General features: G+C 40.6%; 1 protein-coding gene across 1 annotated transcript in view; it reads right to left on the bottom strand.

Annotated features, from left to right (window-relative positions):
• Positions 1-22,635, bottom strand: part of FAM162A (family with sequence similarity 162 member A) — a 54,133-nt gene that overhangs the window by 31,068 nt on the left and 430 nt on the right. The gene's annotated exons all lie outside the window — the stretch shown is intronic.

The raw sequence follows: 22,635 nt of genomic DNA on the forward strand, positions 1-22,635 counted from the left end.
ACTTCCTGGAATGCTCTAGACAGGTCAAAGGGGGTTTGGGGGAGGGGTTGAGGGACTCCAAATGTATTTTGCTTTTTCCTCCAGTGTCCACTAGGGTGCTGATTTTTTTTTTTTTTTACCAGAGCACTGCTCAGCTCTGGCTTATGGTGGTGCAGGGGCTAGGCTGCTGTTTTTTATAGCTACTGTGATTAATTTTCAAGGGTACTATGAAGCTGATAAGATAATCAGTTTAAATTCCAAAAGACTTGGCATTTATTTACTTATTTACCATGACTTGACCAACTATTCCTGAATGAATGCTACTCAAGACTAATACAGGTCCCTTCTCCTCTGCCATGAAGTGACAGGTATGCCTTTGGGTCACTCCCGGTCTTGGAGAAAGAAGGCTTGGCTCACCGCAGCCTGTCTGCAGCCACACTGACCATGGGAAGATGAGGGCAGAAGACCAGGATGTCTGTCAGATCCTCTAACAGCATTGTGAGAAGAATTCTGGCAGACATTGAAAGCAATGGTGTTTATTCAGGGACCTGGTTTCATTGTACATTGTTAAGCCCCAAGCTACGGTTTTCAAGAACCCACTGATGATGTTATTAAGATTTGCGTATAGCTCTGGCTGAATATTACAAATGTGATGCTTTTATTGGTGTGTAAGGAGGCACAAAGTCAGTTTATCTGGTGAAAGTAACTGATTCAGGATTCTGCTACTGAATGTCTGATTGGTTCTTCATGGGGAGAAAAAAAAAGCTTATTTGTACCATTTGCCCATTTTTATGATGTACCATTACCATCAAGGTCAATTTTAAACTACATTGTTCTGTCCCTTTTGGACACAAAATTGGAGAGATGGTGCCTCTCTTGTGTTTGGTATAAGTTGGCTCTGTAACACAGCACTGCTTCAATCACTTGGATTAAGATGGTGCCTGCATAATACTTCTGTGTTAAGTTACTATTTGTCCCTTTATAATTATCTTGTAAGGAAATGCCTTAATACTATGCAAATATATTGTTATTTTTAGATGTTTACCCATTAAAAAAAAAAAGACTGATACAAGCCTGTTTGTTTCTATAGCTCTGAAAGAAAGTTTATTTTAATTATTTTTAGCAGTGTTTTTCATTGCTTTTACAGAGAAGTGAATTTTCAGAGGCATTTAACAGGTTGAAAACTTGTGGTTACCTGAAGTCTATTTTCTTAAGAGGCTTTGCTTGGGTATGGATAATTACCATCTGCGCCATCTAGTGGCAGCAAGTATACACTACAAGGAAGATGGATAAATTATTAATTAAGCCTTGGCTTCTTAAAATGTGTGCATAAGAGCTGGGGGGGGGGGGCGGAGTTTAAACCACATAATGGTTATACAAAGAAGTTCCAAAGTCTCAGGTTCAATACCCCACACCACCATAAACCAGAGCTGAGCAGTGCTCTGGTTAAAAAAAAAAAAAAAAAAAAAAGTGGACAGTACAATGCGTACTTCAACTGGGCTGATTTGATGGTTAAATGGAAAAACAAATAATAATAACAACAAAACACACATTTGAGAGAGCATTTTGTCAAGATGCTTGCAACATAGCAGATATTCTAAACATTAAGTTATAAAAACAACACTACTGAAAATACTAATCTTAAAATTTTTCTAAGCTCTTTTCAATTTTACTCCTAAACCAGTCTGAACAAGGTAATTATGGAGATGAAAGGGCATGAGAAAAATCTTACAGAACTTTTAAGAGTTTTTTTTCTTTACAGAGCACTGCTCAGCTCTGGTTTATGGTAGTGTCAGGAAATGAAACTGGGACTTTGGAGCCTTAGGCATGAGTGTCTCTTTGCATAACCATTATGCTACCTACCACCCCCCCCCCCCACCTTTAAGGAGTGTCTCACATCTTTTAAGATTAGAAGAAAAAAGTTAATGCTGGGATTCTCAGTATGCATCAGGGCTTCAGGACCACCTTAAAGAATTCACTGCCTCTGGTTTCAGAATTGACAGCTCTGGGGTTGAGGGTGGAAATCTGCATTCCGTACATTAATTCCTAAGTGAAGCTGTTACTGCTGGTTTGAACTACAAATTGATAACCATGATGTTTTTTTCTTTTCTAAGTTGTAACTGTACACTTACGTGTTCAGCACATTTTTAAAAAGTTTTTTTTTAATTTATCTTCCCTTTTGTTGCCCTTGTTGTTTTTCATTGTTGTAGTTATTGTTATTATTAAAGATTTTATTTATTTATGAGAAAGATAGGAGGAGAGAGAAAGAACCAGACATCACTCTGGCACATGTGCTGCCAGGGATTGAACTCGGGACCTCATGCTTGAGAGTCCAAAGCTTTACCACTGTGTCACCTCCCAGATCACTGTTGTTGTTATTATTGTTAGATAGGACAGAGAGAAATGGAGAGAGGAAGGGAAGACAGAAAGACAGACACCTGCAGACTTGCTTCACCGCTTGTGAAGAGACTCTCCTGCAAGTGGGGAACTGGGGGCTTTAACCAGGATCCTTTTTCCAGTCCTTGTACTTCGCACCACGTGCACTTAACCTGCTGGCTACCACCCCCCCCCCACACTCCCCTAGCACATATTTTAAGCTGTAACTGCACACTTAGGTGTTCACCACCTCTCCTGGACTTCAGTTGCCCTTGCACATCTCTCTCAATGAAAACAGGCAGTTTGGGAAAATATATCAGATTAGAGCTTAGACTAGAAGACAATTTTCCTGTCAGCTCATTTGGATAGTAATGGTAAAGCAAAACCACTATCACATATACCTACTTACTGTAAGTCACATAAGTGCATGTTTGGAGTATTCATTCAACAAATAACTGAGTACCTACTATGTGTCAAGCATTGTTTTAAGCATTATCTGTTGCTGAGGACTTATTCTGATGCAGTCTCCGCCCCCAGGTTTTTCTATGCCCCGCTAAATCCTAGAGTGCCCCCTTTCAACCAATCCTGGCTCCGCCCCCAGGTTTTCCTATGCCTCGCTAAATCCTAGAGTGCCCCCTTTCAACCAATCCTGGCCCTACACGTCACCCCTGGTTGTCGCCCAATAAAAAGCCCCCTCACCCCTCCCCTCGCTCTCTCTGGGCTCTCGGCTCTCCCTCTCTGAGGTCTCGCTCCCTGCTCTCCCCCCGTGGTCGGCCATTGCCGGCTGGCTCCACGTGGTCTGAACCAAACCTCCCCCCCATCCTATAATAAAGATCTGTGTACCCCTTTGCTCTGGACGTCCGCTCTCTTCTCCGCGGTGCAGCCTGACACCAGACCACCTCAACAACAATTATCTTTTTTTTTAAATTTATTTCTTTATTGGGGAATTAATGTTTTACATTCAACAGTAAATACAGTAGTTTGTACATGCATAACATTCCCCATATCTTTTTTTTTAACTTAATTTGATAGGAGAGACAAAAATTGAGAGGGAAGGAAGATAGAGAATGAGAGAGAGACAAAGAGACACTGCAGCACTTCTTCACTGCATGTGAAGCTTTTACTCTGTAGGTGTGGGGGGGGGCATGAACCTGGATCCTTGAGCATGGTAACATCATGCATTTGAGCAGGTGTACCACTGCCTGGCCCCTAAGCAATATCTAAAACATAAAATCTATGCCAGGGCACCTGGGTGGTGGTGCAACGAGTTAAGCACACATGGCATGAAGAGCAAGGACCAGCATAAGGATCCTGGTTCGAGCCGGCTCCTCACCTGCAGGGGGGTTGCTTCACAGGTGGTGAAGCAAGTCTGCAGGTGTCTATCTTCCCCCCTCTGTCTTTCCCTCCTCTCCCCATTTCTCTATGTCCTATCCAACAACAATAGCAATAACAACAATAATGGTAAACAACTAGAGCAACAAAGGGGAAAAAAATGGCCTTTAGGAGCAGTGAATTCGTAGTGTAGGCATCTAGTCCCAGCAATAACCCTGGAGGAAAAAAAAAAAAACTATGCCTTGGCCTATCGACAGATACCATTAGGTTATGCAAACAACTTTCATGGCCGAGGCTCTGACGTCCCAGGTTCAATCACTAGCACCACTAGCATAAGCCAGAGCTGAACAGTGCTCTGTTCTCTCTCATTTATATAGATAATCTATGTCAGTAGAACTTATATCCAATGGGGGGGAGAGAAGGTAGGTAGATAGTAAGTACCAGAAAAGGGGGAAAAAAAAAAAAGAAAAGAAAAGAAAAAAGAACCATGGAGACATGATGAGAGAGAGAGAGACTGATTGTCGCTAAGATGTTTAGGGAAGTTCTCTTTGAGAGAGGGAGCAAGTATGCAAGTATCTGATGGAAAAGGTTCTAGGGACCACAAAATGGAGAGAGACATGGGACAAGAAATATAATTTGAAGTCATAGGCACGCCCTGTGCTGTAGGAGGGGGACAGGGACTTGAAGATGAGATGATTACTGAGACCAAAAAATTTATTTCTGAGAGAGTGAGAGATCAGAGCACTGTTCAGCTCTATGATATTGCCCCCAACATGCAAGTAAGAAATTTTCCATCCCCTGGTGGATCATAATTAAAAATACACAAATCAAAAGAAAAACAGCCCTTTAACCCTCTGGCTGCACTCACACCCTGTCCCTGGCTGACCAGCTCTGCATCCCCAGGGTCCTAGCAGGAAGTCAGGATAAAGCCTCACAGCTGCCTCTGAGACTTTTGACAGGCAAATGGTTCATTGAAAGTAGAGGCTCTCAAACTTTAGTGTGGTCAGAATAGCCTAAAGGATTTATACACATGTTACTGAACCATGTTTTTCATATTTTCTGATTCAGTATATATGGGTGGAGCCTAAAAATTTGCATTTAAAAATTTACTTTACCTACTTAATTTATTTAAATTATAGACAGTGAGGTAGAGGGGCAGAGAATGAAATTGATCACAGCACCAAAGCTTCCTTCAGTGTGGTGGGGTCCAGATTTAAACCTGGGTTGTGCACATGTCCAAGCAGTATGCTCTTCAAGTGAGCTATTTGGGGGCCCCAGAGTTTGCATTTCTTTCTTTTTATATATGTATATTTTTATCATTTTTAGTTGTATTTTAATGAGAGAAATACAGAAAGACACAGTGGAATACCAGACCACTGCTCAGCTCTGGTGTATGGTGCTGGGGATTAAATCTGGGACTTCAAAGCATCAGGCATGAAAGTATTTTTTTTTATTTGGTTTGTTTGCTTTTTAATATATATATATTTCTTACTTATAAAATGGAAGACCATAGGATAAGGGGGGTACAATTCCACACAATTCCCACCACCAGAACTCCATATCTCATCCCCTTCCTTGATAGCTTTCCTATTTTTTTTTTTTTCCTCCAGGGTTATCACTGGGGCTCGGTGTCTGCACTAGGAATCCACTGCTCCTGGAGGCCATTTTTCCCATTTCTGTTGCCCTTGTTGGACAGGACAGAGAAAAATCAAGAGAGTGTGTGTGTGGGGGGGAGAGACAGAGAGGAGGAAAGATAGACACCTACAGACCTGCTTCACCACTTGCAAAGTGGCCCTCCCCTGCAGGTGGGGGGCTGGGTGCTGGAATCCAGGCCCTTAGGATTCTCACCATGTGCACTTAACCAGCTGCACTATCACCCAGCCCCCAACTTCATCATTCTTTAGGCATGAAAAGTCTTTTGCATAACCATTACACTATCTCCCCAATGCTATCAGAGTTTGCATTTTTAAGTTTTTGGTTTTGAGGTTCACAATTTTTTTTATAGAAGCCCAGCATGAAATTTATTAATTCAAGAATGGGGAAGTGGAAATTATTTCCAAAGAACTTTCACAATTTGAAAAACAGTGCCTTTACAATGTTACTACTAAACTAGAGACTGTAGCAAATCAGCTGGGATGAGGCTGGTCCAGACACCTACTTCTGCCTAGTTAATTCCACAAGGTTGTCCTTTCCATATCTGTGATGGGTAGTACAGGGAAGTGGGGATACTTCTTTCTCAGGATCTTTCATGACCCTCCTGGGGATAAAGATCAGTGATGTTGGGCAAGGGTGTGTTGTGTGAGGATGGGGGTGTAGACAGCAGAATAGTTATGCAGATATTCTCATGCCTGAGGCTCCAAAGTCTAAGGTTCAACCCCCCCACACACACTCAACCATAAACCAGAGCTAAGCAATAATCTGATTTAAAAAAAAAAAAAGGAAATTGGTGATGTGGTCTGGAACATGGCCAATCTCTCAGAACCTGATAAATATGATAAATATGATAAATCAAATATTCATAGAAGCTTAAAAAAGATTACCTATTTTCTGATTTTTTTTTGCCTCTGTCAAAAATGTATTTCTTATTTTAAGGTACAGTATTGAAGGACAAGATGATACAAGAAATTTTACATGAAAAAACTTGACAAAAGTTTTTCAATTAAAGTATTATAATACTCAAACTTGAAACAGAAAAGAAACAAAACTGCAAATAAAAATGTTTATGGATTCCCCAAACATAAATAAATGAAATAGTGTTTAGGCAGTAGGGCTCATACTGATGTCTAGCAGGAAGTAACAGAGTGCAATCTACCAGGAAATTTTGTTAATGTACAAATAACAAGCCCAATTATGGACTGCAGCAATTTAATCATCACTGCCATTTATCTTACTTCCAAAATAAAGCCTTGATTAAACGATTCATGTCCTATATTATTCACACCTTTACTTTAGAGATTGAGGAACTATATACAACAAATGAACTTATTTTCACCATACGGATAACATATTGTACCTCTCTGCCAATGTTACCTGAAAACCTTCCATGTCAAAACAATTTGATAGCAGATATAAACAATTCAATAAATATGCAATGACCTTTCATTACAGTCCTTAAAGATGCATGTTAATTCATGCTGTTAACCATTGGATCACAGTGCATAGAATCCACATAGAAGCAGTTGGGGTGACTTTCAAAGTAATGTTGGATCCCTCACTTTATTTATAATCCCACTATAACCGATAAGTTCATTTTGTAGGCCCATTAATCACTGTATGGCACGAGTTAATGAAAATTTTTCCTGTTACCAGGTTCATTGCCGGCAGTGAACGTTCCAAAACCGCCAAGGAAATCACTGTTATTGCACGATACATGAGGACCTGGAACTTTTCCAAAAGCTTACAAAAATAAAAATAAAAAATGGAATTATATTTGACATTTCCTGACACCTGCATTAATACTGCAGGACTAGTAAAAAGCATGTCAACTGTCTGGACTGAACCAGCGATCAACATGCGCCCAGAATGCACACGAGTGAAAATACAGTAAAAGGAAGTAGTCTTCATTGCCTATAGGTCACTTCTAGTCAAAGGTTAAAGTTGAAAGACTAAATGATCAAAGTGCTCATTTTCTCAGTAGGACTACCTTCTGATAGGATGGTAACAGTGTCATCAGCAAGTATCATCATTGCTAACTTCACTGGACTTCATGATACCACCATTTTGTTTTCTTTGGGTTCTTGTTACATGTTCGAACAGAAAATGCATTATCTGGTGGTTGTCTCTTTTCTTTGCAGCTGGAAAGCATGCTAATAATGCTAAGACACACTGACTGGACTGAGAGCGCTGGAGACCAGTCTTCCATTAGAATGGATAAACAGACATGCCCATTGCTATAAACATGAGGATGAACAGGAATATTTTCACCAGTAAACATGACCTGAGGAGAGTCAAAAGGGTATCTACTACTAAATTTAAATAGAAGTTGAAACTTTTCCCCATCATATAAGGTACCTGGTGCACCTTCTAGGACTACAATCCACCTGGTTGAGTGAATATGTTACAATACACAAGGGCTGAGATTCAAGCCCACTATTCCCACCGTGTAATTGAATTCTGAACACTCTTTTCATTTAACGTCATCCCAGGAGTGGCTCATTTTGCAAAGCCAACAGTTCTTTCTGCAACTGTTTCTGCACAGACACCATGATGGAACCATCCCCCCCAAGGCCGGGAGGCCAGAGACACAGGAGGCAGAGCTGCCGTCTAATTTGATTTTTAAAGTTTTTTTTTCTCCCCACCAGAATTATCGCTACAAATGCCAGCACTACAAATCTACCACTCCTGGTGGCCATTCCCCCCATTCTTATTATACTTGATAGGACAGAGAGTAATTGAGAGGGCTCCGAGGGGAGATAGAGAGGGATACAGAGAGACACCTGAACACCTGCTTCACTGCTCAGGTGGGGAGCCAGGGTTCAAACCCAGGTCCTTGCACCTGGTGATATATGTGCTTAACCAGATGTGCCACTGCCCAGCCTCCCAGATTACCTAATTTGTGGGGTTTTTTTATCCACTTATTTATTCCCTTTTGTTGCCCTTGTTTTTTTTTTTTTTAATTGTTGTAGTTATTATTGTTGTTGTTATTGATGTTGGATAGGACAAAGTGAAATGGAGAGAGGAGGGGAAGACAGAGGGGGGACAGAAAGAAACTTGCAGACCTGCTTCACCACCTGTGAAACAACTCCCCTGCAAGTGGGGAGCTGGGGGGCTTGAACTGGGATCCTTCAGCCCGTCCTTGCGCTTTGTGCCATGTATTAACCCATTGCACTAACGCCCGACTCCCTAATTTGTGTTTCTTTCTTTCTTTCTTTTTTTTTTTTTTTTTTTACCGGAGCACTGCTCAGCTCTGGTTTATGGTGGTTCAGTCTTGAACCTAAGACTTTGGAGCTTCAGGCATGAGAGTCTGTTTGCATAACCATTATGCTACCTACCCCTGCCCGAATTTGTGTTTCTTAATCTGGATCAAAATCAACTGCCAAGTGTGTTGCATGTATGTTGCCAGTTACAGTCTACCAATGATTTACCTGCAATTATGCAAATTTTCAGATAACACACAGGATGTTGAGGGAATCCCAGGAACTAATGCAGATTATGACAAATGTATCTAGGTGTATTAGAAATGCAGGGCATAATCCCTTAACCTTCAAAGTGGGGATAAAGAGAGCCTATATAAGTAACTTTGGAAAACACTATTTTGACTGGAAAGGCAATATAAACACAGAAACACAGTACTCTAGCAAATTCATTTCTTACAGGAGTATGAGTTAAAATCTGGAACTATAAGAATATTAGGACTAAAAAAACATAAACAAATGGCAGACAGTAAGTCAGATTTCTTATAGTCAGAGAACAAAGTTCCAAAAGCAAAGTTGAAAGATTAGAACAGGGGCAGCTGTGGTGGCGAACCTAGTTGAGCACACGTGTTACAAAGAGGAAGGACCCAGGTTCGAGTGCCCAGTTCCCACCTACAGGAAACTTTGCAAATGGTGAAGCAGTGCTGCAGGTGTTTCTCTCTCCCAATTCCCTCTCAATTCTGGCTGTTTCTACCCACTAAAGAAAAATAAATAAAGATAAAAAATTAAAGAGAAAGGTTAGAACAAACCCTGTTGTGTTGACAAAAGTCTGAGAACACAGAGAATTTTTCTTTTTTGTTTATTTATTAATGAGAAAGAAGAGAGAGAAAGAACCAGTCACCACTCTAGTATATGTGCTGCTGGGGATTGAACTAAGGATCTCATGCTTGAGAGTCCAAATGCTTTGTCCACTGTGCTACCCCCCAGACCACCAAAGAATTTTTAAAAATGTATTTATTTATTCCCTTTTGTTGCCCTTGTTTTTATTTTATTGTTGTAGTTATTGATGTTGTTGGATAGGACAGAGAGAAATGGAGAGAGGAGGGGAAGACAGGGGGAGAGGGAGATAAGACACCTGCAGACCTGCTTCACTGCTTGTGAAGCGACAGTCCTACAGGTCCACCAGGGGTTCGAACCGGTATCCTTCACGCCGGTTCTTGCGCTTTGCGCCACCTGCGCTTAACCCGCTGCTCTACCGCCCGACTCCCATTGTTTTAATTTTTTTAACCAGTGCACTGTTCAGCTCTGGTTTATAGTGAGACTCTTTATATAACATGAGTCTCTTTACATAACCATTAATGCTGTCTACCCCCACCCCCAAAGAATTTCTTTAGTTAAATATATATGTGTGTTGTTTATGTCAATCACATATGTTATGTTTTTTTTTTTCCCCCACATGGATTATCACTACAGCTCAGTGTCTTCACTAAGAATCTACCACTCTCGGCAGCTATTTTTCTTTCTTTTTTTTTTTCCCCCTTCTTTCTTTCTGTTATACTTTATAGGACAGGGCAGAAAGATTTTGAGAGGAGGGGGAGATAGAGAGGAAGATAGACACCTGCAGACCTGTTTCACTGCTTATGAAGCAACCCCCTGCAGATGGAAATCAGGGGCTCGAACCCAGGTCCTTGTGCATGGGAATATGTGCACTTAACTGGGTGTGCCACCACCCGGCCCCCTCAATGATTTTTAAAGATTTTCTACATAATTCCAATAGGCAGCCATGTTTGAGAATAACTGCTATTCAATACTAGTCAGAATCCTTGCAGAGAATATGCTGTGTTTGACCAGGGACTATATATATATGTATTATCTGGCTTATGGTGGTGCAGGGGATTGAACCTGGGACTTCGGAGCTTCAGGGATGAGAGTCTCTTTGCATAACCATCATGCTATCTACCCCGGCCCTATCTATAGATCTTAATATCTATGTCAAGCAGTCAGGACTCAGAATCCCTCTTCTCAGGTAATTTACTGAAAACAAATTCTGGTTTATGTTTTTCTTAAGCAATTTTTCCACTTTTTATTATTAATTTTTAATTATCTTTTTTATTGGCTAGAGACAGTCAGAAATCAAGAGAGTAAGGGGAAGGAGGGAGAGAGGCAGAGACAACACCTGCAGCACTGCATCACCACTTGGAAAGCTTTCCCCCTGCAGGTGGAGATGGGAGCTCAAACCTAGATCCTTGCGCATTTGTAATGTGTGCTCAACCAGGTGCGCCACCACTCAGCCCCAGTTCTGCTTTATTTCTAACTTCTGTATATCAATAATGTGACTCCTTACACTGAAGGTTTGGTATTCTTCAGAAGTGTTTTAAAATATGCTAAGTGTGTGGTCCGGGAGGTGGCGCAGTGGTAAAGCTTTGGACTCTCAAGCATGAGGTCCCGAGTTTGATCCCCGGCAGCACATGTGCCAGAGTGATGTCTGGTTCTTTCTCTCTCCTCCTATCTTTCTCATAAATAAATAAAACCTTTAAAAAATATATGCTCAGTGGTCTGGGAGGTGGCACAGTGGATATAGCATTGGGCTCTCAAGCATGAGGTCCTGAGTTCAATCCCCAGCAGCACATGTACCAGAATAACATATGGTTCTTTCTCTCTCTACCTATCATACTTTTTTTCTCTTTATTTTCTTTACTGGGAGATTAATGGTTTATAGACAAAAGTAAAATACAGTCGTTTGTACATGTGTAACATTTCTCAGTTTTCTACATTTCCCACTAGGTCCTCTACCATCATGTTCCAGGACCTGAACCCTCCCTCCCACCCCAGAGTTTTTTTACTTTGGTGCAATACACCAATTCCTGTCCACATTCTACTTAGTATTTTCCTTCTGTTCTTATTTTTCAACTATCTATGAGTGAGATCATCCCATATTCTTCCTTCTCTTTCTGTCTTATCTCACTTAACATGATTCCTTCAAGTTCCATCCAAGATGAGGTGAAGTTTTGTTTTTTTTTAAGAAGTCGGGGCAGTGCCCAGAGGGAAAAGAAAAGTCAGAAAGATGGGGCTACGGGTAGAGAAAGATCAGTGATGTTACTGCAAAGAGAAAGGACACCGGAAGAAAGGCTGTTTTATCAACAAGCCATTTAGACTGCTGGTGGATGAACTTAAAAGCATAAGCCGGGGAGTGCTGACCCAAAAAAACTTGGGCATGACACAGGCCTGTTGCCTATTTGTCAAATATGGGGCCCAGTGGCTGATGGATGGACAAAAATGCCTGAGGACAATAGCACCTGTGGCACAGCTGGTAAGGAAAGCAGATAAGCCATCACTGGGGCAAGTCCAATGCCCATCTAACCTGCTACCAAGCTCTGTTCCTAGACCAGCCATGAGTGAAATTCAGTGCTGCCACCAGCCTGAACCCTGCCACCCTGATGTTGGAGATGGATCCTGAGGATCCCCCCCAAAAAGAGGTATGCCTTTGCTACATGGCGTGTGCATGGAGCACGTGGGGAGGGAAGATTCCTGACTCCCACCAGGAAGATGATCCAGCACAAGGAACCTACTGGAGGCCACATGGAGCCTGCAAGAAGCAGCTATGACCCATTGTTCTGGACATCAGAAAAAAAAAAAAACTAGAGGGCAGATGAAGCCTCTTTTGCAGCTACACAGCAAGCAGGGCCAGCCCTGGCATTGATTCTACTAGACTCCCTGCTTCCAAAGGACCCTGGATACGGTAAGAAAAAAGATAAGATGGGCGAGAGATTAGGACTAGAGACTAAATAGATTTTACAGAAGTAAAATCAGAGACTTTTGGGTATAAGTACTTGCTGATATTTATAGACACATTTTCAGGTTGGATAGAGGTTTACCCAATAAAGTCTGAGGGGGCATAGATAGTGAACAAAAATTTTTTAGATAAAACAGTGCCCAGGTGGAGAGTTCCCTCTCACCATTAGTTCTGGTAAGCAGACATTCACTGTTTTTGTGCCTCAGTAATGGCCCAAGTAATGAGAACAAATTGAAAATTTCATTGTGCTAATAGACCCCATAGCTCTGGGCAAAAAGAGAGATAAATTAGACCCTGAAAGAGACTTTAACTAAATTAACCCTTGAAACTGGTGGGGGATGGGTACCACTGCTGCCCCTGGCCCTTCTGAGAGTGCACTGTTTCCCATTTGTAAACAAACTGTCTCCCTTTGAAATGGCTTTTGGCAGACTGCTGCTGTCATGATCTCTGATGCTCTTGTCTCTGATCCATCCCACAACTGTTACCAAGTTCTTACAGATCTCCAGCCTATATTGCAGGACAAATTAGAATGCTGTGCTACGAGCCTTTGGGAAGAACCAGTCACTAGCTCAACAGAAGCCACCAGTGGTAGGCAACGGGAGTTGGAAACCTCAATCTATCGGGAAGTGGACACATCAACCCCTCAACCTGACATGGCCATCCGGACACCAGAGACGTGACTGCATCTCAAGACGGGACTCTACCCAGTTGGAACCTGGTCACTGATCTCCCTGATCCAGAGACAATCTGAGAAGATAATGCTCCTTAAGACAGAGTATATAGAAGCTTGTACAGAAAAAGAAGAAGAAGATGAATCAAAGATTTGATTCTTAGCTAAGACTAGTGGGTAATGTTACATGCAGTAGTTTTAAAGTTTTAAGTGTAGTTGCTTTCCTGCTTAGTGTGAGATGGAAAATTCCCTGCCCTTTTCCCCTGGACAAACAGGACCTAAACAGTGAAGGCCATCAGTTATTTTGCAAGCTGCTTGAAAGACCCTGCATCTGGCAAGCCTTATCAGGGCCTTTGCATAGGGATTGAGGAATGCTGTTACTGAATAGTTACAGCAGATGGCCGGATAAAATTGCAAACAGATGGCCGATGGTCCCAGCAGATAGCAAAAGAATGTGGTAACCCCCACTTTGGCCGGGTCCTATTGGATTAGTTCATGGTGTGATGTTTAGAACTAGCTCATGCTTTGCTCTGAATGGATCATGCTTTTGCTGAGTTTGAAATGATTGGATTTTGCGTTTTCTATAGCATGTTATTGGATATAGGCTGATAAGGTGATGTGTTCCCCCTCCCTGAGTGTAGTCTGAATTCCTATAAATTGTGTGGGTTGAGCCTTGTTCAGGGTCGAGCTGGTAGACTGCTGTCAGTCACCACTCGGCCCGGATTCAAATTCGTGAATAAACATCTTTTGCTTCCTTGCAGTGGATGGTGGTTTGATTTTGCTCGCTAACAGATACTGGCCTTACTCTGGCTTTGGGCATTGTGGTTACTCATGTGCTCCCATGAAAGTCCTCATCTGCCACAAGGCAAACAGGCTTTAGAAAACAGAGCGGTTCTGAACAAGGAAGTTGCTGCAAAAATTATCCCCAAACACAAGACCAGAGTTGAGTGAGGTGAAAAAGATTTTTATACACCAGTGGGCTAGAGAACTGAATAATTTCAGAAATTTCTCTGTGCCTCTCATAGGGATGACTTCCAGCTTTATAGGATTTTACAGGCATGTTTACATTTCAGTTACATATAAACAGGACAAGAATTAAGTTTTACAGGGATGCAGTCAGGGTTAATGTTTTACTTTAATACAATGCAACTCAGCTCTGCAGCCCAGAACTTATCTCTTCCACTGGGGCCTTAATTGCCGGCCAGCCCAAATTCTTCCCTCTCATGGATACCTCAGGCTGTTCTGCTTAGGAGTGTGAGCTGGGTGCAGCAGTAGCAACCCTCTGACTGCTGTAAGGCCAGGACATGAGGGAAATATGAACAAAGGTTATGACAAAGGAATATGCATCTATTCTCTACATCAAAGTAACAGTAACTGGTGGTTCTGGAAGATAAATTGGAGTACAGAATGGCCTCTGGGGTGTGGGAGAAGTTGGGTAGAGGGAGCAGCAGTGGGAAAACTTGAACATGGAAATCTCTCGGTAGTTTCACAACCCTGTTGTTCAAATAAGTTATGTAAGTATAATAGGAATTTTGTGGAATTATTAAAAAGAAAAAACAAACACACGAGTAGCAAAAGCTCATCTGAGGAAAAAGAAGAAAAATGAAGGCATTCCTGACTTCACTTTATACTACAAAGCAATAGTAGTTAAAACAGTGTCGTAATGAAACAAAAATGGACCTGTGGACCAATGGGACAGGTTAGAAAGCACATGTATGGGCAAAGTACGTATGATAAAGGGGACAAACTGCCTAATAGGAGAAAGAAAGCCTTCTTAAAAAATAGTGTTGGGTGAATTGGACAACCACATTTATAAAAATGAAATTAGACCACCACCTAACATCATGCACCAAAATCAACTCAAAATGGATAAAAAATATGGATATTAGATCTGAAACTATAAAAGACATTGAAGAATATATCGGTGAGACATTTCAGGACCTTAACAGTAAAGATGTATTTGGAGATTCCACCCCATGGATAAGGGAAACAAAAGCAAGAATGAACAAAGAGGACTATATCAGATTGAAAGCTTCTACACATCAACAGAAAATTCCATATGGAAAAACAGGAAACCCAGCAAATGGGAAAAGACATTTGCGCACTCTATTTCAGACAAGCGATTGATATCAAACATCTATAAAGAACTACAGCTCAACAAAAAGAAAAATACCCAGTAAAAAAGATATGAATAGGCAGTTCTCTAATGAGATAAACATGCCCCACAGACATATTCAGAAATGCTCCAATTCGCTTATCATTAGAGAAAATGAAAATTTAAACCACATTGAGATTCCGCCTTATACCTATAAAAATGGGATCCATCAATAAAACAAGAGAAGGTAAGTATTGGCGAGGATGTGGGGAGAGAGGAACTCTATTATACTGCTGGTGGGTGTGCAAACTGGTACAGCCAATATGGAGAACAGTATGGAGACTCTTAAACAAATACAAATGGAAATACTTTATGATCCAGCAATTCCACTATAGGCATATACCCAGAAGATAAAATAACACTGATTCGAAAGGGGTATCTGTACACCCATGTTCACAGTGGCTTTAATCAAAATAGCAAAAACTTGGAAACAACCAAAATGCCCTTTGACAGATGACTGGAAAAAAAAGTTATGGGACATACACTCAATGGAGTTTTACTCAGCAATGAAAAACAGATGATATTGTGTCCTTTGGGATAAAGTTGATGGAATTGGAGAAGATTATGCTTAGTCAAGCAAGTAAGGAGGTAAAGGACAACTACAGAATGGTTTCACTCATATGCAGAATATAGAGAACTGAACATACAAATGTGCAAAGAGAAAAGTTAACCTATATCTAAGACTGAGGGAGAACTATAGTGGGAAGGGGATACAGACCTTTGGTGATGGGAGTGGTTAAAAAAAGAAAACACTATGCTGTAAACCATAAAAAAAAAAAATTAATTAATGTAATAGGCCTATAGGCCCTAAAAGAGATGGCAAAACAGATGTGGAAAATAGCAGGGAAGAAGAAGACAGGCAAGTCAGACTGACATGAAATTTGTGTGGGCTATCTAGAATTCATTATAATTTGTAACCTTATTTCCATGGGAAAAAAATCTGAGTTCTAAAATCAGGTTTATAAATAAACCTTTGGAATTTGGCCAGTTTTTAAGTAGGGGAATGGAAAATAAGATGGCAAAAAAAAAAAAAGTTGCATTTCTATATATGTAGAAGTCAAACTTCAGTGAGATGAATCACCCCTTGTGACATTTTGTCCTCTGGTCAGCCTCACAGCCACCCCCAATAGTTGTCACTTGCAATTTTCAGGATTTTAAACAATTTCTGGGCCTTAACTATTGATATAAACTTTCTCTGTGACAGAAACAGACTCCATCTGTCTTTTCACCCTCTCCTGCATTCTCTTAAAGAACACCCGTCCTCGTTTCACTTAACTACTGAACTCTTCCATCTATGATCTTTTTTCTTTTTTTTTTCTTTTAATATTTATTTTATTTATTTATTCCTTTTTGTTGCCCTTGTTGTTTTATTGTTGTAGTTATTATTGTTGTTGTCGTTGTTGGATAGGACAGAGAGAAATGGAGAGAGGAGGGGAAGACTGAGAGGAGGAGAGAAAGATAGACACCTGCAGACCTGCTTCACCGCCTGTGAAGCGACTCCCCTGCAGGTGGGGAGCCAGGGTTCGAACTGGGATCCTTATGCCGGTCCTTGCGCTTTGCGCCACCTGCGCTTAACCCGCTGTGCTACAGCCCGACTCCCTATGATCTCTTTTTCTAAAGGACGTTATACAAATTTATCTCATCATATACTTTCTTACTAAATAGTGTCTCCTGTTATAAAACAAAGAAAAAAAAAGTAAATGAAACAAAAACCTCCATTAAATTATAAAACCAACACTTGCTTATTACAGAAAATTTGGAAGCTGTAATAAAGAAGAAAACTAAAAGTTCCCCATAGTCACACCATCCAGAGATAACTTGGTGTGTTTCTTTCCAGACTTTTTCCAAGGCTTATACACAACATATATATACATATATATATTTCATAATTAAAAATAATACTATATCAGTGCTAGGCGGTGGCACACCTGAATGAGTGTACATTACAATATGCAAGGACTTGGGTTCAACCCCAGCCCCCAAATGCAGGAGGAAAACTTCATGAATGGTAAAGCAGTATTAGAGGTGTCTCTCTGTGTGTTTAATTTCTTTTTTAAAAATATTTTCTTTTTTAAAAAAATATTTATTGACTTATTCCCATTTGTTGCCTTTTTTTTTTTTTTTTAAGATTTTATTTATTTATTAATGAGAAACATAGGAGGAGAGAGAAAGAACCAGGCATCACTCTGGTACATGTGCTGGCGGGGATCGAACTCAGGACCTCATGCTTGAGAGTCCAATGCTTTTTCCACTGCGCCACCTCCCGGACCACTGTTGCCCTTGTTTTATTGTTGAAGTTATTGATGTCATCGTTGTTAGATAGGACAGAGAGAAATGAAGAGAGGAGGGGAAGACAGAGGGGGGAAGACAGAGGGGGAGGAGAAAGATAGATACCTGCAGACCTGCTTCACTGCTTGTGAAGCGACTCCCCTGCAGGTGGGGAATCGGGGCCTTGAACAGGGATCCTGAGCAGGTTCTGAGCCCGTTCTTGTGCTTTGCACACCACCTGTGCTTAACCCGCTGCACTACCGCCCTTATGCTTTGTGCCAATATGCGCTTAACCCACTGCGCTACTGCTCAGCCCCGCCCTCATCTTTGAATTTTTAAAGCCACAGATAAAGATAAAAATGGTTCTTGGGGGGTGAGGAGGGACACCGGGGAGTGGGGGTGGGGGGTTGAGACTACGGAATCAAAAAGAAAAATCTGATCAATTTCAAGCTGACACACTTACTGGTCATGAAGTTGAGAAGGAATGCACACAAAGTCTGTTGGAACTGGCTCCAGGACACCATATCAACACCAAATATCTGTTCTGTCACCCATACTGTCTTGGATAAGTTCTCAAGTATATCACATGCTTGCTCACTGAAATAAATTCTAATCCTAGAAAGAGTGGCAATCTGCTAATTTTTTAGTGTTTTACAATGTACACGGCACATAATTTATGTTCAATGAAAACATACGGGCAAAACTTGAAGGGAATAGCAAAGCCAAAGACTAGACTAAAAATGACCATGCATTCACTTGTGTTGGTTAACAAAAACAAGCAAACAGAATAATAAAGGAGAAAAATGTAGTGAAATCAAAATAGAATAGGAGCTAGGAGATACAGATTATACTGTCTCCAGCTGTACACTTATGTGACCCTTAGTAAGTCAATTCCTTTCTTGGGTCTCAGGTTTTAGGTCAGTAAAACTTTTCTAGAGGTGTGAAAAGCATTACTAAAAAGGCATTCCATTCTTCTGGCCTAATAATTACTCTACAGAAATATACAATGTAGAAAACTCACTCAACAGGGCAACAAAAGGGAATAAATAAGTAAATATTTAAAAAAAAAGAAAGAAAGAAAACTCACTCAAGGGGACTGAGTTAAGTGCACATATTACCAAGTGCAAGGACTGGAGTTCAATCTCGAGCTCCCCATCTGCAGGAAATCTGCTTCCCAGGTGGTGAAGTAGGTCTGCAGGTGTCTATCTTTCTCTTCCTCTATCTTCTCTCAATTTCTCTCTGTCCTATCTAACAACAACAACAAAGGAAAAAAAATGGCCACTAGGTGTTGTGGATGCGTAGTGCCATCACGGAGCCCCAGCAATAGCCCTGGTGGCAATAAAGAAAAAAAAAAAAAAAAAAAATCACCTGATATTAGCAGCATGCTCTAAGACATTTCCTAGTGTTCTCCAACTGAAAAAAATGTCTATTGGCTGTCTACTATGAACAACCTGAACATACTTTCAGGGGCTGGTGGTGGCGCACCTGGTTGAGCAAACATGTTATAATGTACAAGGACCTGAGTTTGAGTTCTTAGTCCCCACCTACATGAGGAAAGCTTTGCAAGTGGTGAAGCAGTGCTGTAAGTGTCTCTCATTCTCTCTCTATCTCCCCCTTCCCTCTAGATTTCCTGCTGTCTCTGCCCAATAAATAAAGATTAAAAAATGAACATACTTTCAGATTCAGAAAAGGGGTGCAAGTAAAACAAGCTTATAGCCCTGACCCAAACAAAACAATGAATCCCAGTTTATAAAAGTCTGTTTTGTTTGCTTGCTTAGGATGTGCAGCAGATATGCCCAACAAAAATAAATAAAGTTAAAGGTCTACAATTTAGAAGATTCCATGTTGGAGGCGGAGCTACGAGCAGCAGATCGCTTTCTCTCCTCTCCTCTCCTCTCCCGGATCAACTAGGAATACCAAAGGAGACCACCCGGACCGAAACAAGACAGGACTAGAATGACCACAGAAACCCAGTAAATCACCCGTGAGTACAAACACGCGTGGCTGGTGACAGAGAGGAGAGAGGGGCCTAAGGAGAGATTAAGTGACTGCTAACAGTTCGACAGTTTGTCAGTGGAGACACCACCTCCAGTCTGCTCCACCAACAATGGGACAGCTAAAGGGAGGAAAGGACTCCCCAGAGACTCACCAAGTACAACTCTGAGTCCCCATTGCTACTACCCTCAGAATCTGGAGCAGCAACAGGGAGGGACACCAGGGCACAGAGATCTAACCGGGAAACTCAGGAGAAGACCTATACCTCGGTGGCATAGCTGAAGGGCTGTGAAAGTCTCTTTGCATAACCACTGGATTATCTCTGCCACACCCTGCTTTATCTCTTGGTCAGGAGTCATTGATTAAGCCAAGAAGCCTATTGATAGTTTAAAAGCCCTCAGGCTACCATAGCCTACAGGGGAAAAAAAAAAGGCTTTTACACCACTGAACTCCAACTCAGGGATTGAAAAACTGTTAACTTATATAAAATGGTTAAAACAACAAGAAAAAATAATGGAGACTCGAACCAGGACAAGAGTCCAGCTAAAAGTCCTCCAGAGGGCAAAGCACAAAACGAGTTCAACATCCAAACATTAGCTAAGGAAATAATAACAGGAGTGAGTAAAGAATTTGAAAAAATTGTAATCAGAAATGCAGGAACAACAAATGAGAATATGGAAGAAAATTCTAATTATCTCATGGTTATTAGAGAGCTGAAAGCTGAAATTGCTGAGCTAAGAAGGCAACTAGCTGAACAAGCTAAAACAGTATCAGAGCAGGGCAACAAAATAGATGAACTCCAGAAAGCAGTAGAGGGCAGAGAGAATAGAATCAATGAGGCTGAAGACAGAATTAGCAAGATTGAGGATGAATTAGAGACAACTAAAGAAGAAGTAAGAGATCTCAAAAAGAGATTAAGAGATGCTGAAAACAACAACAGAGTCCTATGGGATGACTTCAAAAGAAACAATATACGCATTATTGGCTTACCAGAGGAAGAAAGAGAAGGGGAGGAAGAAAGCGTTCTCCAGGCCATAATAGCTGAAAATTTCTCTAGTCTAGACAACACCAAAGACATAAAGATTCAAGAAGCCCAGAGGGTCCCAAACAGAATTAACCCAGACCTAAAGACACCAAGACATGTCATACTTAGATTGGAAAGGAATAAGGATAAAGAAAGGATCCTCAAGGCTGCAAGAGAAAAACAAAGAGTCACCTACAAAGGAAAACCCATAAGATTAGCAGCAGACTTCTCCATACAAACACTACAGGCCAGAAGAGAATGGCAAGATATTTATCGAGTGCTCAATGAGAAAGGCTTTCAGCCAAGAATACTATATCCTGCTAGACTGTCATTCAGACTAGATGGAAGCATCAAAACCTTCTCAGACAAGCAACAGTTGAAGGAAGCAACCATCACCAAGCCTGCCTTGAAAGAAGTTCTGAAAGGTTTCCTATAAACAACCAGACCACCACAAATAGAACATATATCAAAACACTCTAAAACTCTACAAGAATGGCGTTAAAATATCTTCAATCTTTGATATCAATAAATGTGAATGGCCTGAATTCACCTATTAAAAGACACAGAGCAGGAAGATGGATCAGAAAACACAAACCAACAATATGTTGTCTACAGGAAACTCACCTAACGCAACAAGACAAACACAGACTTAAAGTGAAAGGATGGAAAACTATCATTCAAGCCAATGGCCCACAAAAAAGGGCAGGAACAGCTATTCTCATATCTGGCATGATAGACTTTAAAATACATAAGATTAAAAAAGATAGGAATGGACACTACTTAATGCTCAGAGGATCAGTCAATCAAGAGGACTTAACAATTATTAATATCTATGCACCCAATGAGAAGCCATCTAAATACATCAAACTTCTACTGAAAGAGCTACAGCAATATATTAACAGTAACACAATCATAGTAGGGGACTTCAACACCCCACTATCTCAACTTGACAGATCATCCAGGAAGAAAATCAGTAAAGACATAAGGGAGCTAAAAAAAAAAAAAAAAAAAAAGAAGAAGATTCCATGTTGGCTATTTAAATTTCACTCACCTAGAATATCTTATTCCAAACGATATATTTGGGTCAAAGAGGTTAGTTTATTTCTATTTGATTTCACATTTCATTGATTAAGCTTCTTAAATCAGTCTTCTACTTGAATCCCATCTGCACACCAATGTGATTTTACTTTATAAATAAATATGTATTTCATGACTCTTCCATTTAACATCAGAGACTCAAAGTATCCACCTTAGATGCATAAATACATCCTGAACAAGCAGTCAGAACAAGTCTTAGCTACAATGTAGTCAAAGTCCACTTTCTGCAATCTATTTGAGCTTTTATACACAGCAATGATTCACTTGCTGAAAAGTTGGATAAGAATTTACAGGATGTATACAAAAGATTTCAGGTATATTTGTTCAACAAAGCTGAACAGATCAATGACAACAATTGCTTATTGTGATGGGGTTGTTTGTTTTAAAGGATGTATCATGGAGAGGTAAGAAACTACTGGTGTGACAACTGTTTTGTAAATCATTATTTCCCCACAATAAAAAAGATGTAAATAACAATGCTAAGCTTCTCCTCTAGAACACAAACTTCATTTGCAACATACATTTACACGATTTCAACTGTCAAATTTTGGGCTCTTTTCTCCTGAAGAATTTGAAAAAACGGAGCAAAAAAAGTCAATCACTGCATTTTATCAAAAGAGTGACTTGAAGACAGAAGTTAAACACTTATGTCAGTGTTTGAAGGTTTCCAGCATCTCCTAAACTAAGGCTTAATTTCCCGAAGGTGAATTAAGCTTACTACAAATACCCATTACACAAATATTTACTTGGAAAATAAATAGCGTAGCAATCCCATATAACAATTTACTCCAAGAAAGTCCAAAGCAAGCAGATGTAGAATTGTTGAAAAGAAATGTATCTCCATTAAAAAAAAAAAAAAATTGCTACGATTCTGAGAGAACTTAAATCTTTTGCTTAGTCAGATTCTAAATAGATAGGAACTTTTGGACTTGGGTTTTTATTTCCCTGAGAGCAGGGATAGACCTGAAACGGAGGATCTGGTTAAACCTCAAATAGAGCAACGAAGGGGAGAGTCAGGATGGAAGGCTGAATGAATAAAGCAAATGCGGAGCTCTAGGAAAAGCAGGGCCAGCAAGAACTGAGTTAAGAAGA

Source organism: Erinaceus europaeus, chromosome 9, assembly GCF_950295315.1.
Source record: "Erinaceus europaeus chromosome 9, mEriEur2.1, whole genome shotgun sequence".
NCBI classification, from domain to species: domain Eukaryota; kingdom Metazoa; phylum Chordata; class Mammalia; order Eulipotyphla; family Erinaceidae; genus Erinaceus; species Erinaceus europaeus.